We start from the raw sequence: 17,939 nt of genomic DNA, 5'->3' as shown, positions 1-17,939 counted from the left end.
TAGGCAGATTCTTGCTGTCTGAGCCAACAGAGAAGCCCAATGTCTTGTACAACCAAGAAATTGACATTGATACTGATGAAATTCAACCTCATTTGAATAACTATTAAAAGAGAAGAATACTACAGAACAGAATAAAAACTAACACTTTTCATTCCATATAGCAAGGCTAAATCTTGTTTCTGAAACCTGATTCACTTAAATACATGTGATTAAGTCACTATGCTTCATTTCTCCATTAATAATGATGCTACTTATTAGCTAAGTAGAAATATGTTGTATCAAATTTAGGAATTACAGATAAATAAATACTGCATTAAAATTTAACAAGTTTATAGACAAATACTTAACTATGGTTGAGAGATTAATTGTGTTAAGTAAATGAACGTTTTTAAAACAACTGTCATAGAAAAACCATTGGTTATTCTATACAATTAACTAGAAGCAGTTTACTGGTAGACTGCTTACCATAGCAATATGGTCTACTCAATATTTTTATCAGTGATTTTCATGAAGATTTAAAAGGGATGATGTCATATTTCATCCAAATCATAACAGGCAGGTGCCAAATTAATGGATGCAATTCACTGGACAAAATGTAATCCTGAAAAATTAAAGTTTTCCTTTGGAAATTAACTAAACATGAGTCCATGTTATGGAGGTAATAGGACTTAAACCTGCTCATCCCCCTCAAAAAGGAAAAATAGCTGGGAAGGAGACTTGTGGGTTTTATTTAAGTAACCATTTCATATTTCCATGTGAATCTCATCTCCAGAGAAGAAAAAATTAATCTGAGTTGTCTAAGGTCTAGGATTCAAAGAATCTAAGTAACAGTTGTAGGAGGCTTGTTTTACTGGAGTAAGGGAGCTAAATAGACATTTGGGTTTTATATTTAAAAGAGGGTTTGTGAATATGGACAGATTCTGGAAAGGAAATTTAGGAAAAGTGGGGGAAACTGTGGGGATCTTTGATGAGACCGTTCTTCGCTTGTAGGCAGTACAGACAGGCTCTTGATGATTAAAAAAAAAAAAAAATTAAACGAATTGGAAAGATCTCAGGGGCCACAAAAACTGAATTGAGAGCTGGAGACTGTGTCTAAGCAAGCAGCCAAGTACAAGGAAATCTGGGAGCCACTGGCAAAAAAACGCAGGAGCTATCTGAGTAGCATTCCAGCACCAGGGTGACTTGCATGCCCCCATTTGTCTTATGATTCCAGCTGGCTTCACTGTTTACAGGATTTAAAGCCCTGGGCTGGAGAGTCCTATGGTCATGTCAGCTGCTTGTCCTGGGCTGGGAGAGGAAGCCTCTGGCCAAGGACAGGTGCTCTAGCCCCGAAATGGAAGGGAAGAGGATTTCACCTAAGGTTGCACCAAGACTGCAGACAAGGGGAGAGAAAAATCATTCTCTTGGAAAGAAACGACAAAAACCAGGTGGTCAGAGAAACAAATGCCCACCTCAGAATGAATGAATACCCTACATTTATGAACAGGCAAAAGTACAAAGACCTGCTGAAATTGTACTCAGTGGGTTGTTTAGACTTCTGTCAAAGGCATTTAGTTCAATTACATGTGAAGTATATTGTGTATATGCTCATGATAAGCCTTACTGGCTATACATTATGACTTGGGATTGAAGAGGACTCAATGACTGAATGACCTCTGGGACTAGTTCCAAATCAAGCTTTTGGAGTAATAGAGGGCAGCAATTATGCATCATAATACCAATTTGCATAATAGTTATTTCATTTTATCTTGATAACATATTGGAACATAATTTGTCATTTGAGGCTTAGAATATGATTTTAGAATGGTGCTTTGTAAGGAGTTCAAAGACACTGCATAAAAGAGAAAGTAAAACACTAGAATAATTACTTTGGAAGCCACTTAAAGGATTTCTTTGTGCTTGGGAATATCTAAACCTATGATTCCATCCACTGGCTGCATAACCACACTGGTAGCTCCAACTCTTTAGAGGTTATTAAAAAGACTTCTCAATTTATAAAAATAAGAAATTTGCTTAAATACCTACTAGTCAAAATAACTAAGGGAAAGATGTTATGGATTTAAGGAAACGACTTAAAATATTCCTATGCTCTTTATTTTCTGTTTCCTAAATTGGAAGAAATCAATGTATTTATAATACAGATTTTCAAAACATGTTTACTGCTTTCCAAGTATTTTCAAGTGCATCTGAATGTCAAAATTAAAGAAGAGGCGACCCCATCATCTTCCTTTTAATGAGCTGGATGCTTGTGGATTTAGATGTGTCTTTCTGCATAAATAAAACAGAGAGAGAACGGTATCTGGAATATATTTTGGTGTACATAAACTTTCTATGACCATGATTTAGTTATACAAATTATATTAATAGAGATCTATCAAAAGCAAATATAGTATATTCTTTCAATGTAAGGTTTAAATCCAAATGTAAGGTTTAAAACATGGTCTATTATTTGTTTCTGATTGAATAAGGCTACTAGGTAGGTGCAGCTTGCTTGGGCTGGTGCATGGGATGACCAGAGAGATGTTGTGGGAGGGAGGTGGGAGGGGGTTCATGTTTGGAACGCATGTAAGAATTAATGATTTTAAAATTTAAAAAAAAAAAAATAAAAAATTTAAAAAAAAAAAAAAAAAAAAAATTAAAGCCTATAATTCCACTTTGCATCATAAACTCTTTGTCACCGATTCTAAAAGATTAGCCTCAAGGCGCCCATAATGGATACTTTTTGATACTACAGATGGCAAAACAGCCCATAGGAACATGTCTGGTAGGCATTGCATTCCTGTCGAGTGGAATCCAGCATGACATGTTGTGCAGCTATAGCATGGTGAGTTTCTGTAAAAACTCCTCATGTTTTATATCTCCTTTTTGCCCTCTTTGCTGACAGTCTTATAGTTTGAATCTACAGTGTGTATCTTTCTAGCACAAGGGGAACAGTCAAGGATGACCTGCATTTATGATGAAATTTCAAATCAGGAGTCATCTTTTGTAAAACAGAATCTAGACAGTTCTAGTTAATCTAGTGAGAGATTTTTAAAAATATTTCTGAATACAGAAATATATCCTGCGTACAGACATGCTCAGTCACTTCAGTCATGTCCAACTCTTTGCAACCCTGTGGGCTGTAGCCCAACAGGCTCCTCTGTCCATGGGATTCATCAGGAAAGAATACTGGCATGGGTGAGTGGGTTGCCATGCCCTCCTTCAGGGGATCTCACCAATTCAGGGATCGAACCTACGACTCCTGTATTGCTGACAGATTCTTGATCACTGATAAATATATCCTACTTTTGTAAATTCCTGTGCATAAAGCGCCCAAAGCTATTTGAAAAATGGTGGGGGTTTATTCAATCAATTTGATATTTGAAAAGCATGATGACAATACTCCTTTTATAAAGTCTAGGTACTGCTGTTTAATGGTTATCCCCATAGTTCAGATGGTAAAGAATCTGTCTGCAAAGTAGGAGACCCAGATCCAACCCTTGGGTCAGGAAGATTCCCTGGAGAAGGAAATAGCAACCCACTCCAGTATTCTTGCTGGAGACTCCCACAGACAGAAGAACCTGGTGGGCTACAGTCCATGGGGTCACAAAGAGTCTGACACAGCTAAGTGACTAACACACACACATTTTATTAATTCTTATGAATGTAAAACAAACACCATGAGATAGGCTAATATGCACAGGCTTATAATATTTTAACAGTCAAAGCTCAAGAATTAAGATTTTCTGTTTTGGATGCTATAATTCTGTAATTTCAATTGGGGTCTATGACTAGGGGAAAGGAACGGTGAGTGATTTATGTAAGAGTCCCAGCTGCAGTCAGGAGTTACTCTGGCTTCGAAGTAGATTATCCCATTTCCAGCTCTCATCTATTTGAGACTTAGAGGGAAGACACATGAGAATAAACACTCTATCTTATTCGTCTCTAGGATTCGAGTCTAGGATTTCTAGCATTAATGTTGGCATATGACCCTTGCTCATGATTACATGAATTCTCAATTGAAACTACTCTCAGTTAAAGACATACATTTCAATTCCAAGTTATTCTCTCATGAAAGAATCAATTCAGAGTAGCACACAAAACCTGAAGGTATTTCCTCATGGCTATTATGTGCTTATAAATGGAAAATAGTTTAAAAATAGGGAAAATGGCCAGACTTAAAAGTGCTTCTGATTCTGCCCAAATAAACAGCCAGCAGGACCACACAGACTTTTCTTCCTTTACTGTAGGAGTCAACTTTTGTGTTTGAAATCAAGTTAATCAGGTACAGTAAAACTTCATTAAGTCCATGGATGTTTATCCTAAAATAATAATTAGAAAAATTTCTTATCTTTTAGCCAAATGGAAAGCCCAATAAAAATATTAGATCATGTAAACCTGGTTAAACTGTAGCATATTTTAAGTCTCCTGTTTTGAATTAATCAATTTTTCTTAAATATTTTATAGCATATTTCCTAGAGACTAATATTATGGTTACGGTAGCTGTTTCTAAATTAAATGAAAACTATTAACATTAGAATATGTGTTTTTTATATTCAGCACTAGAATTGTGACCACAGACAAGGTTACTGAGTAAGTTGTTATCCTGATAGAATTCTTTCTGTTATAATGGAGCTTTCATAAGGTCTCAAAGAGATAATACCACATGCACAACATTTTGATGTAAAGTATTATTATTATCTTTCATTATAGTGTCTTACAAGATAATTTATTTCCCTTAGTTAAAATCCAGAAAATCCACTGAGATTTCATTGGCTTCTAGAACACTTGTCACATATTGCTTCAGGAAACTAATCTATTTACCTAAATTTTCTACCCATGAGTAATTCAGGAAAAATAGTCAATATGCACATAATCTCTTTTCAACAATAAAACTATTATTGCTTTTTTTAGGAGAAGCTTAAATACAAAGAAGGGATTTACTTGATGAAAGTAAATGGAGTATTTTAACCTGTAGTTTTTCTTGCCTGACTTGGAGAAAATTTAGGGCAAACGGATGGTCCTGTTTATTTGAACAGCTAGAACTGCAGTGGTTTTCAAACCTGGCTGAGCATTCAAATCTCCGAGAGAACTTATAAAGTACAAGGTTGCTTGATATCCAACCCAGATCTAAAGAGACAAATGTTTGATGACCAGCCAGGGTTGAGAAGGTCAGAATCCTAAGGAAGCAATCTGAGCACTGAATTATGATGATTAAGGCTATCAGCATGTTCATTCTTCCTCCCGTAGAATTCAAGTCCCCAACAAAATTTAACATCAGAAATTAATAATTATCATTTTAGAATGAAGGGTCCAAGGGGAAAACTATTTACTTCAAGAGAAAGGCATTTTTATCTGCTTCATCTTTTAAAAGAGCCTAGTGGAGTGGAATGAGGATTGGTCCTTTATATAATAGCTCAGAGGATTCAAACTGAGCCATTGTGGAAAACTTAAGGAAGAAAAATCAGATATGACCCACTGTAAGGGAACCCTAATTCATTCTATTAGAATAGACTGTGTTAGGAAGTGTCATTTTCTCCATCACTACAGGTGTTCAGATGTGTTCAGATATGTTCTGGGATGAACTTTGTAAAAACGAAAACAAAAAACTCAAGGGCAGAATGTGGATATACTTTCAGATCCTTGAGATCCTTGCTAACAAAGCTTTAGCTATTCACACTGATATATTTCAAGCTTGTTAATTTTCTTCTTAATTTATCCATTCTCCTTATAAAATGCAATATGGCCATACTTTGGAAGGTGTTATTCATGGGTTGAGTATTCTTAATGTTCATTGAGGAGTTAAAGTCATAGAAGTGAATCCTTGAATCCTCAGATATTTCTTGCATGGTCTTTGATAAAGCAGAATCACTTAGGTGGGGCTGATACTGGGGTTGGATGGCATCAATGACTCGATGGGCATGAGTTTGAGGAAGCTCTGGGAATTGGTGATGGGCAGGGAAGCCTGGTATGCTTCAGCCCTTGGGGTCGCAAAGAGTTGGACATGACTGAATGACTAAGCTGGACTGACTGATACTGAGGGAAAGGTGCACCAGAGGAGGGAAGCACTTGCCTTTGTGGAAAATTTAAGAAGCAAGCATCGAAATCTCAGTAATCAAATAAATAATATTGTATTGCGATATTTCTTTTAAAAAATCACATAATGCAGAAAAATCCATGATGAAGAAAATATCTCTATTCTCAATCAAAATAAGATCCTTATCACTGATTTTTCTTCTTACCTCAGATTCCTAAAAATGTCTTGGAACAGCAGTGTTACCAATCCTTATCTTGATTGATGAGTTTGTGTGTGTGTGTGTGTGTGTGTGTGTGTGTGTTAGTCACTTAGTCGTGTCCAACTCTTTGTTACCCTCCATGGACTGTAGCCCACCAGGTTACTCTGTCCATGGGATTCTCCAAGCAAGAATACTGGAGTGGATTGCCATTTCCTTCTCCAAGGGATCTTTCTGACACAGATCAAACCTGGGTTTCCTGCACTGCAGGCAGATTCTTTGCTATCTGAGCTAGGGATGAGTTTTTGTCTCTCCTTAAATTCAGCACCCAGAGCAAGTGCTCTTTTGACTCATCAAGTGCTGACCAGGCAAAGAGGCAAAACGTAAGTGTTTGACTTCCGTGTGCATACATTTGTGTATATGTATACGTGTATAATTGTGCACAAGTCCTCATGTGTATTTGAGAGATTCAAGCTAGTAACACTTTCTTCATGATTGCAGCCATTTCCCTTTTGATGGAGAATGAGCTGATTTTGCACAACACATAAAATATGACTTTGACTTTTAGAAATGTCATCTTTAAAGAGGACTCCATTATAGTCACTTGGTTGGCAGTAAATTATGACCTGTCCGTGGCGGGACAGAAGGACATCCATGATTGTTTAACACTTTAATGGTCAGCCACATTCAGGCTATGCACTAAGGGACAGTCATGCAGCTGTGGAATGAAGCCCCTTTGTATCAATTTTAAAGTGAATATTCTTGCTTACTGCATAGATATCAAAGTCTTACAACTTACTCTTTGCCAAAATTTCACTTTGAAAACAAGCTTCAGAGAAAAATGAAATTGTTGTTATGTACCTAACAGTGGAAAACAAACTGTCTAAATATGTTCTGTGATCACATTATTGGGCCATAGTTATAAAACTTTCTTTTTCCCTTCTGAAAATTTATACTTTAAAGTCTTTAAGAGTTAGGAGTATGATCTAGTAGGTAGAATTTCATTAAGAACCAGAATTTCAAGACACTGAACTAAAAAGGCACTTTTAACCTACATCTGTTAGGAGGAGGAATGTACATTGCAGGCAATGTTTAAAAAATGGCAACTTGTGTTTAATTTTCTTTCTGCACTGCTTTATGTATTTCGTCTCATCAGCAGACACCTTATTATCCTCTCCTCTTATACTCAGAGAAGAACCATGCATTCTTTATCTCTTCCTTTACCTAATGTCTTAGCCTGGGCCAAGGTGGAGTCAGGTACCATCACAGAGGTCTTCTGTCTTTAAGAGTATCCACTCCCACCTCTGCAGAGGTAGCCATGTCATCCAGGAGCCAGTGAAAGTTACAACTTCTATTTAATCCATGTGATATATCCTTTGCTAGGATTCCAGGTTCAGTTGACATTAAGGGAAGAAAAATCTGCTCTAGCAAAACTGTCATGGATGTTTTGTGTGTACCAGATACTTTGTGACCCTGGGGGTGAATAAAACAGACTTGGCTGTATTGACTCTGGAAGCTACTCCCGTGCACTGCAAGGCTAGGGAGGCTTCAGATTCACACTGCACAGCAGAAGAGGGCAATGATACCCCCACAGAGTTTCTTTTCACATGCTCTCACAGAATGGTAGATAAACTCCAAGGTAAATCTGAACAGGAAACACATGCATTTCCAATGGTCTAGAGAAGAAAAGAATACCAGGAATTAATTTTTGAAGATGACTGGGCTGGTAATCAAATGAGATAAAGACATAAATGTTGAGGGGGTTCTCTGGTTTTCAATACAGCATTGAAATTAAGTAGCCACCTGACATTAAGCAAATTGCGTCCCTTCCATGTGTCTGATTTATTCCATCCATCAAACGGGTGGCAGTCAAGGAAGTTGGATTAAATGATCTCTGTGATTCCTCCTAGGTCTAAAATATTAAGTTTTAGGATGCTATCCCATTTTAGATGTATTGATTGCAGATATTGAAAAGGAAAAGCACTAAAAAGTTTTTTAGATAATTCATTAGCATTTGACTCACAAAAGTTTATAGAATATCAAATCATCATTTCAGAAGAATCTAATTTTCTCCATTAATAAAAAGTTTTTTGTTTTGACCATGAGGAAGATGACAAAGTGAGGCACTGAAACTCTCACTGCCCCGAGGAGTGTGCGCCACAGATACGCATTCTTTCGGCCCATAAATTGTATTTGTTTGTGTTCAAGACAGAAAACACTGATAGTCATTTTAATTTTGGCTTACCATTTGAATACGTGTCTATAAATAGTTAGCTGGAAATTCTAGGATTCTAAGTCAACCTTATTTAACAAATCTATTCTTTGTTCTTTTGTTTTTCTTTGTCTTCGACTGCCAGGAGAATTTGCCAAGCTTTTCTTTGATCATCAGTCAGTTAGCCTATTTTTTTTTTTTTTTAAAGAGCATTCTCCTAAACCTTCATGGTACCCTTTCCTTTAAAAAAAAAAAAACACAGTATTCCTGAACCTCTTGCCAGTAACTCTGTAGGACACAAAAATTCCTTTAAATAAAGCAGCTTCTTTTTCTAAGTAGTGAGGCCTGGGTACTCTCCAAAACCACCCAGCAGAAACATTGGATGGGCGTTGATTCTCCTTTGGGGAGGCCGTCATTCCACTCCATTACCGCTGTTGCCCGTCTCTTTCCTTTACTCCTTTAAACATTGCATCAAGGTTTTTGTGTGTGTGTGTTTTTAAGCTAGTTATTTAAAAATGGAGACTCCACTCCTTCTGTTACACGCTCTGCTACTTCTCACCACTCCACTGCTACACGCGGGGCGCAGTGACCTCTTACCTCGATTGCTACACTGGGAAGCCAGGCTTACTGCTTCTGCTTTTGTTTTCCATTAGTGTATACTAGCTTCAACAGCCAGAGTGATCCCAGTAAGTCCCAATAACCCTCGGGTTTCACATGGCCTGTGCTTCCTCTCCCCTTTTTTAAAGAATAGTTTTCAACCTTAATTGTGCAATAGAATTACCTGGATATCTTTTATAAACTGCCCAGGATGGGGCTCCACTCAGGTCAATTAAAGCAGAACCTTTAGCAGAGGTCCAGGCATTGGGTTAAAAGCTCCTTGAACATTTCTAGTTGCGGTATAATAAAACACGGACTTCTCAGGTGATGCTGATGGTAAAGAATCCACCTACCAAAGCGGGAGACATAAAGAGATGTGGGTTCGATCCCTGGATCAGGAAGATCCTATGGAGGAGGGCATGGCAACCCACTCCTGTATTCTTGCCTTGAGAATCCCATGGACGGAGGAGCCTGGCGGGCTACAGTTCATAAGGTTTCAAAGAGTCAGACACAACTGAAGCAAGTTAGCACACACAAGATTTATGTATATATATTTGTCTTCTGCCCCAGTTCCTGTCCTAGAGCACCTAATATCCTTGGAATTTTCTGAGTGACAAGAGTACCTTTTTTTTTTTTTTTTCCTATTGAGTCCTTTTGCACCATACTGGGCTTATACTAATGAGCTGACCCCAAGTGGATCTCAAGGATGGGGGTTGGTTGCCAGAGAAACCATCCGCCTGATTAGAGAGGTTGAAACTTTCAGCCTCACCTCCTGACACTGGGGAAGGGAAAGGTGCTGGAGACTGAGTTCATTCACCAATGACCAGTGATTTAATTAACCATGTAGATGCAATAAAATCTTGATTAAAACTCTTGAATGAGGAAGTTTAGTGAGCTAGCATTGGTGAACATCTTTATTCTGGGAGAGCAGAGTGCAGGAGCAGGCATGGAAGTTGTGTACCCTCACTCTTCCAGGTATATACCCTTCCATTGAGTTTGTTTCTTCCATTGGGCAGTTCCAGAGCTGCATTCATTATAATAAAACTGAAATTACAAGAATAGTTTTCCAGACTTCTCTGAGTTATTCTAGTAAATAATCAAACCTAAGGACAGTGAGGGGGGCAGTTGTAAGACCCCTGCTTTTACAACCATCCAGGCTGACGTGCTGGTAGCCTGCGGACCCCATTTGTGGCTGGCACCTGAAGCGGAGGTGGTCTTGTGGGACTGAACTCTCAACCTGTGAAAGCGAAAGCCGAAGTGAAAGTGAAGTCGCTCAGTCGTGTCCGACTCTTCGCGACCCCATGGACTGTAGCCTACCACGCTCCTCTATCCATGGGGTTTTCCAGGCAAGAGTACTGGAGTGGGGTGCCATTTCTGGTATATATCCAGAGAGTCAGCATCAGATTTGAATTGTGATTATAGTATAGCAGTCCAGGTGAGGAGATTATGCTTGGTTCAGGGTGTAGCCGTGAAGCGGTGAGAAGTAGCAGAGTGTATTACAAAAGGAATGGAATCCCCATTTTAAAAAAGCCAACTTAAAAAAAAGTCACAATAGTGACGTTTAAGGGAGTAAATGAAAGAGACAAAGAGCAATAGCGGAGTAGAATGATGGCATCGCTCTCAGCTGTCACTGGAAAACTGTTGGAAAACAGTACACTGATGTTCTACCAACAGTTTGGTCAACTGATCAAAAAGATAATTTACAAGGTCGCCCATGTCAAAGCCCCTTCTTTCCACCAGATAGTCCAGATAGTTAGAGCTGGCCTCAGAAGACATGGATGTCATTTATCTGTCAATAAGAAAGTGCTTTAATTTTATAGACAGACTCTACTCTTCTTTTCTATTTTATTTTTCCTTCTTGAGGATCAAGATCAAAAAGAAAGGGTAAGGTGTGGTGTGAAATGTGTTTGGAGAAGCTACGGACTAGATGATCTAGTTCCTTATAAAACACGCCAAGTATTTTGAACTGAATTCTAAAGGCAATAGAAAGCTTCTAGGGGATTTTTAAGCAGGAGAGAGACAAGATCAAATCTATGTTTTACCAAGATCTCTAGTCTATGGAGAACAAATTGGAGGGCAACTCAGTGAGCAGTGAAGAGGGCAGGAAGCTAATGGAGTGGTCCAAGTGAAACTGGATGATGGTTTGTATTAAGATTCAAGGAACAATATGAGAGGTTGAGAATAGTCAATAGGGGACAGAACAAAATGCTTAATGCAATGTGTCATTGAAGTTAACAGGCCCAAGGACTACTGGGTACTGAGGGTCATTTGACATGGCTGGAAACAGATCAATAGCTTTGCTTTAGTTAATAGTTGTACAAAAAAGCTGGTTTCAACGTTCCTTTCTATAGAGTGGTTTCTAATTAACCATTGACCTTATGTACCAGGTTTAAAATGCAATTCCATTGTGGTTGAGGATGAATGAAAGTTGTGGTGTAAAAGAGTCACTCCCTACTAACTGCTTGGGGCCCTGAGGGGTTCATATTGCCAGATCCTCACAAGCGGTGGAGCTAGCCATTATTTTAACTGGTACTTATTGTGGGTTATAAAACAGGTTCTTCCATGGAGGATCCCAGTCTAATGGCTGAAAGTAAAGAGGAACTAAAAAGCCTCTTAATGAGGGTGAAGGAGGTGAGTAAAAGAGCTGGTTTAAAACTAAAATATTTTAAAAAACTAAGGTCATGGCATCCAGTCCCATTCAGTTCAGTTCAGTCACTCAGCCATGTCTGACTCTTTGCAACCCCATGAATTACAGCACGCCAGGCCTCCCTGTCCATCACCAACTCCCGGAGTTCACTCAGACTCACGTCCATCGAGTTGGTGATGCCACCCAGCCATCTCATTCTCTGTCCTCCCCTTCTCCTCCTGCCCCCCAACCCCTCCCATTACTTTATGGCAAATATAGGGTGAAATGCTGGAAGCAGTGACAGATTTCTTCTCGAGTTCTAACATCACTGCGGATAGTGACTGTAGCCATGAATTCAGAAGACAGTTGCTTCTTGGCAGGAAAAAGTGAAAGTGAAAGTCGCTCAGTCTTCTGACTCTTTGTGACTCCATGGAATGTAGCCTGCCAGTCTCCTCCATCCATAGGATTTCCAGGCAAGACTTCTGGAGTGGGTTGCTCTTTCCTTCTCCAGGGGATCTTCCTGACCCAGGGATTGAACCCAGATCTTCCACTTTGCAGGCAGACTCTTCACTGTCTGAGCCACCATGGCAAACCTAGACAGCGTGCTGAAAACCAGAGACATTACTCTGCCGACAAAGGTCCATATAGTCACATGGTCTTCCCAGTGGTCACGTACAGTTGTGAGAGTTGGACTGAAAAGAAGACAGACTGTCAAAGAATTAATGCCTTCGAAATATGGTGCTAGAGAAGACTTCTGAAAGTCCCTTGGACAGCAAAGAGATCAAACCAGTCAGTCTCAAGGGACTTCAACCCTGAATACCCACTGGAATGATGATGCTGAAGCTGAAGCTCCAGTATTCTGGTCATTTGATGCAAACAGATGACTCATTGGGAAAGTCCCTAATTCTGGGAAAGACAGAGGCAGAAGGAAAAGAGGGCATCAGAGGAAGCGATGGCTGGATGACATCCCCAATGCAATGGACGTGAACTTGGACAAATTTCGGGAGATGGGCAGGGACAGGGAGGACTGGTGTGCTGCAGTCCATGAGGTCACAAAGAGTCAGACACAACTGGGCAACTAAACAACATAAAACCAGCTAGCCAAACTTGTAGGAATGCATATAAAATAGAATGAAGTTCTCTTGCATGAATTTGGTGATAACATTTGCATGATATTTGGTTGCTTGGGATTTTAATACTTCTTATCATTATTGTGGCTTCCCTGGGGGCTCAGAGGTTAAAACATCTGCCTCCAATGCGGGACACCTGGGTTTGATCTCTGGGTCAGGAAGATCCCCTGGAGAAGGAAATGGCAACCCACTCTAGTATTCTTGCCTGGAGAATCCCATGGGCAGAGGAGCTGGGTAGGCTACAGTCCATGGGGTTGCAAAGAGTCGGACACGACTGAGCGACTGTTTTTAATTTATTTTTTTCTTTTTACCTTTTGACTTCTTCACCTATTTCTCTGAATCCCCACACTCTGCCTCTGGCAGCCAGCAGTCCGTTCTCTGTATCTATGAGCTCTTTCTTGTTTGTTTATTTTCTTCTGTTTGTTTTAGATTTCACATAAAAGTGATATCACATGGTATTTGTCTTTCTCCATCTGATTTATTTCACTTAGCATAATTTACATAAGCTGCATCTCCGATGGCACAAATGTCAAGACAATCTTTTTCATGGCTAAATAATATTCCATTGTGTGGATATACATATATATATGTGTGTATATATATATATATATATATGTGTGTGTGTATATATATATATGTGTGTGTGTATATATATATATACATTGTGTGGATATACATATATATATGTATATATATATATATATATAAACACACACACACACCACAATTTCCTTGTCTACTCATCCATCAGTGGAGACTTAGGTTGTCTCCATGTCTTGGCTATTGTAAATGATCCCAAAATGAACATTGAAGTACATATATATTTTCAAGTTAGTGTTTTAGTTTTCTTTGAATAAATACTCAGAAGTGGAATTGCTGGTTCATATGGTAGTTCTGGTTTCAACTTTTTGAGGAAAATTCATGCTCTTTTCTGTAGAGGATGCACCAATGGCCATTGCCGCTGACAATGTGCAAATTATCACTTTTATTCACATCCTCACCAAAACCTATTATCTCTTATCTTTTCGATAATAACCATTCTAACAGGTGCCAGGTGATATATGATTATGATTTTGATTTGCATTCCTTTAATAATTAGTGATGTTAAGTATATCTGCATGTACCCTTTGCCCATCTGAATATTTTCTTTGGAAAAATTTATATTCAGATCTACTCACTTTTCAATCAGATTGATTTTTGTTGTTGTTGTTGTTCTTGTTGCTGATAAACATGATTTTGATTATATAGATATGGAAACAGACTCATAAGATCTTTGTGAATTAGAGAACTTGGCATTGAACCTAGAGCTTTTCTGACTTCAAAGCTAAGTTCTATAACCCCTCTACTGTACAGGCTTCCATTGTAGGAAGGCCAGTTTGACTTCCTAGCAAATGATTGCTTAGGGTTCAGAGACTGTCTGTTTTTTTGTTTTTTGTTTTTTTTTTTTTTACAATTGAGTTTTATGAGTTCTGTAAGTATTTTGACTATTAACTCCTTATCAGACACATACTTTGCAAGTATTTTCTCCTATTCAGTATATTGCATTTCGTTTTGTTGATTTTTCCTTTTCTGTGCAAAAGATTTTTAGTGTGATATAGACCCACTTATTTATTTTTCTTTTTGTTGCTTTGGCTTTTAGAGTCAGTCTTAAAAAATCATTGCCAAGAACTATCTCAAAGAGCTTTCTGCCCATGCTTTCTTCTAGAAATTTTACAATTTACATTCTTATATTCAAGTCTCATCCATTCTGAGTTAATTTCTGTGCATGGTATAAGATGGTGGTTGGGTCATATTCTTTTGCATGTAGCTTTCCAATATTCCCACCACCATTTTTTAAAGATACTTTCCTGTCCCCATTGCATATTCTTGGCTTCTTTGTCTTATATTAATTTAACATACAAATCAGCTTATTTCTGAGCTGTTTATTCTATTCCATTGATCTATGTGTCTGTTTTTATGCCAGTATCATAATATCTTAATTACTACAGCTTTTGTAATATAGTTTGAAATCAGGGACTATGAACCTCCAATTTTGCTCTTTCTCAAGCCTGCTTTGCTTATTTGTTTCTTGTCTCTTGTTTTTGTGTGTGTGTGTGTGTGTGTGTGTGGTTCCATAAGAAAGACAATGCCAAAGAATGCTCAAAGAACTGCACAATTGCACTCATCTCACATGCTAGTAAAGTAATCCTCAAAATTCTCCAAGCCAGGCTTCAGCAATACATGAACAGTGAACTTCCTGATGTTCAAGCTGGTTTTAGAAAAGGCAGAGGAACAGAGATCAAATTGCCAATATCTGCTGGATCATCAAAAAAGCAAGAGTTCCAGAAAAACATCTATTTCTGCTTTATTGACTATGCCAAAGCCTTTGACTGTGTGGATCACAAAAAACTGTGGAAAATTCTGAAAGAGATGAGAATACCAGACCACCTGACCTGCCTCTTGAGAAATCTGTATGCAGGTCAGGAAGCAACAGTTAGAACTGGACATGGAACAACAGACTGGTTCCAAATAGGAAAAGGAGTAGGTCAAGGCTGTATATTGTCACCCTGCTTATTTAACTTATATGCAGAGTACATCATGAGAAACGCTGGACTGGAAGAAACACAAGCTGGAACCAAGATTGCCGGGAGAAATATCAACAACCTCAGATATGCAGACGACACCACCCTTATGGCAGAAAGTGAAGAACTAAAAAGCCTCTTGATGAAAGTGAAAGAGGAGAGTGAAAAAGTTGGCTTAAAGCTCAACATTCAGAAAATGAAGATCATGGCATCCGGTGCCATCACTTCATGGGAAATAGATGGAGAAACAGTGGAAACAGTGGCAGACTTTATTTTCTCGGGCTGCAAAATCACTGCAGATGGTGACTACAGCCATGAAATTAAAAGATGCTTACTCCTTGGAAGAAAAGTTATGAGCAACCTAGATAGCATATTCAGAAACAGAGACATTACTTTGCTGACTAAGGTCCGTCTAGTCAAGACTATGGTTTTTCCAGTAGTCATGTATGGACATGAGAGTTGGACTGTGAAGAAGGCTGAGCGTCAAATAATGGATGCTTTTGAACTGTGGTATTGGAGAAGACTCTTGAGAGTCCCTTGGACTGCAAGGAGATCCAACAAGTCCATTCTAAAGGAGATCAGCCCTGGGTGTTCTTTGGAAGGAATGATGCTAAAGCTGAAACTCCAGTACTTTGGCCACCTCATGCGAAGAATTGACTCATTGGAAAGGACTCTGATGCTGGGAGGGATTTGGGGGCAGGAGGAGAAGGGACGACAGAGGATGAGATGGCTGGATGGCATCACTGACTCGATGAACATGGGTTTGGGTGGACTCCGGGAGTTGGTGATGGACAGGGAGGCCTGGCGTGTTGTAATTCATGGGGTTGCAAAGAGTTGGACACGACTGAGCGACTGAACTGAACTGAATAAGTGCTTGATAAATATGTTGAAAAGGAAAGTGTTTGGCTTTCCAGGTGGCTCAGCTGGTAAAGAATCCACCTGCAATGCCAAAGACCCCGTTCCAATCCCTGGGTTGGGAAGATCTCCTGGAGAAGGTAATGACAACCCAGTCCAGTATTTTTGCCTGGAGAATCCCATGGACAGAGGAACCGGGCAGGCTGCAGTCCATGGGACCAGAAATATATGTTTTTTTTAAAAAAAGGTTTTGTGTGTGTGTGTGTGTGTGCGTTTTTTTTGTGTTTTTTTTTTTTTTTAATTTAGGAGAAAAAGTATTGCCTGATTTACTCTCAAGTATTTTTCAATCAACCTAAATGGAAACAAAGAAGACACATGAAAAAGTATGACCGTATTAAGGACAGGAAAACATATCTGTTCATGATCAGATAAGTTTACATGAGAGATCTGATGTTTTAATCGACTACTTGGGTAAAAACTAGAAAAAAGGCTTTTCTAAACAAACAAACAAAAAAGTTGATATAGAGGCACTGGAGAAGGCAATGGCACCCCACTCCAGTACTCTTGCCTGGAAAATCCCATGGATGGAGGAGCCTGGTAGGCTGCAGTCCATTGGGTCACTAAGAGTTGGACATGACTGAGCGACTTCACTTTCACTTTTCACTTTCATGCATTGAGAAGGAAATGGCAACCCACTCCAGTGTTCTTGTCTGGAGAATCCCAGGGACGGGGGAGCTTGGTGTGCTGCCATCTATGGGGTCGCACAGAGTTGGACATGACTGAAGTGACTTAGCAGCAGCATAGAGGCATAGGATATGAATGTATGAAGTACATTTAGGGCATTGTGAATGCCTAAGCCTGGCTCAAGTTAAAAATCTTGTGAATGAAAAGTTGAGTCTGGATGGGTGGTTTAAGAACAGATGGAGAGAGTGCTGACTTCTCTAAATCCAGTATGAGATTTAATGTGGTTGAGCAGGAAGATAGTTACCTGATGAATATGGTTTACAAGGAAGAGCAGTCCTCAACCCAAATGTAATTTAAGAAAAGCTTCATCCAGGAAGAAGATAAAAAGAAAATTGAGGCTCTGGGTGAAATGATGTCAACTACTGTGAGGTGAATCTCAGCTATTACTGTCACGAAATTAGGTCGGCACAATGCGACTCCTAAGACAGGGTCGAGGGGGTTGGGGCTGGGAGGGTTCTCTTTCTTAGCTTACTTGAGGGTGAGTTACAATTCTTAATTTTGTTAGAACTTTGATCATAGACTTTTTATCTCATAATCATGCCTTACATATTCATGATAAAGAGGCCTCTCTTGGTATTTTTACAGTGTTCTGATTTAGACCAAAATCAGAGAAAGTGAATTAAGGAAAAGGACTGAGGAACTGTACCCTTAATTATGCCCTATATGTTCTTAATTTATTGCTCAAATTAAAGTGTTTATTTTAACTATATTAAGGTATAAAGTGAAGAGAAAAATAAGAGTTAAGACAAATTGTCCCACAAGATTATTTTAAAACCAATCTTGTGCTATGAATCAAGAACATTGTATATGCCAGTGTCTTTCTTTCATAATATTCCAAGAAATTTCATTTGCAACAGGAGACTGTCAAATATGGTAAATATTAGAATTATTATTGTGAAAATCACCCTCTGCTTATAGAAGGTTAAACTCTTAGGCCAAGGGCTGTAATCTTAATGTTCTGGAACACTGTACAAAAGGAGAAAAACATAGAAAAATAGGCTT

Source organism: Capra hircus, chromosome 10 (genome assembly GCF_001704415.2).
Source record: "Capra hircus breed San Clemente chromosome 10, ASM170441v1, whole genome shotgun sequence".
NCBI lineage: Eukaryota > Metazoa > Chordata > Mammalia > Artiodactyla > Bovidae > Capra > Capra hircus.
This window is presented reverse-complemented; position numbering follows the sequence as displayed.